Raw genomic sequence first — 389 nt, forward strand, 5'->3', positions numbered from 1 at the left:
CTTAGCAAGTACATGAAGCACTGACGCAACCACTAAGAGCGAAAGCTATGAAGCAATATAACATGAAAAGAGAAACATTTCCACAAAATTTACTTCAGCTAGAGGAATCTATACTATTTTTACAAACTTTCTGTTGACACCCACTTTGGTAGGAGAAGTACACATACACATAGACACAAAGAAAGAGACAAAAAGACATACAGACAGCGACAGAAGCAGTCACATAAAAAAGGGAGGGAGAAAGACTAAACATAGAGAGAAATGAAGATAAATAAACAGAAGCAGCGAAACATTTACTTTGATCCAATGAGCAATCAGACCGGATTCCACAAGACGTCGTATGCCATGGTCGAACTTGTACTTCCAGGCCGTGTTCTTTTGGAAGTACC

The sequence above is a fragment of the Penaeus monodon genome, chromosome 27 (genome assembly GCF_015228065.2).
Source record: "Penaeus monodon isolate SGIC_2016 chromosome 27, NSTDA_Pmon_1, whole genome shotgun sequence".
NCBI classification, from domain to species: domain Eukaryota; kingdom Metazoa; phylum Arthropoda; class Malacostraca; order Decapoda; family Penaeidae; genus Penaeus; species Penaeus monodon.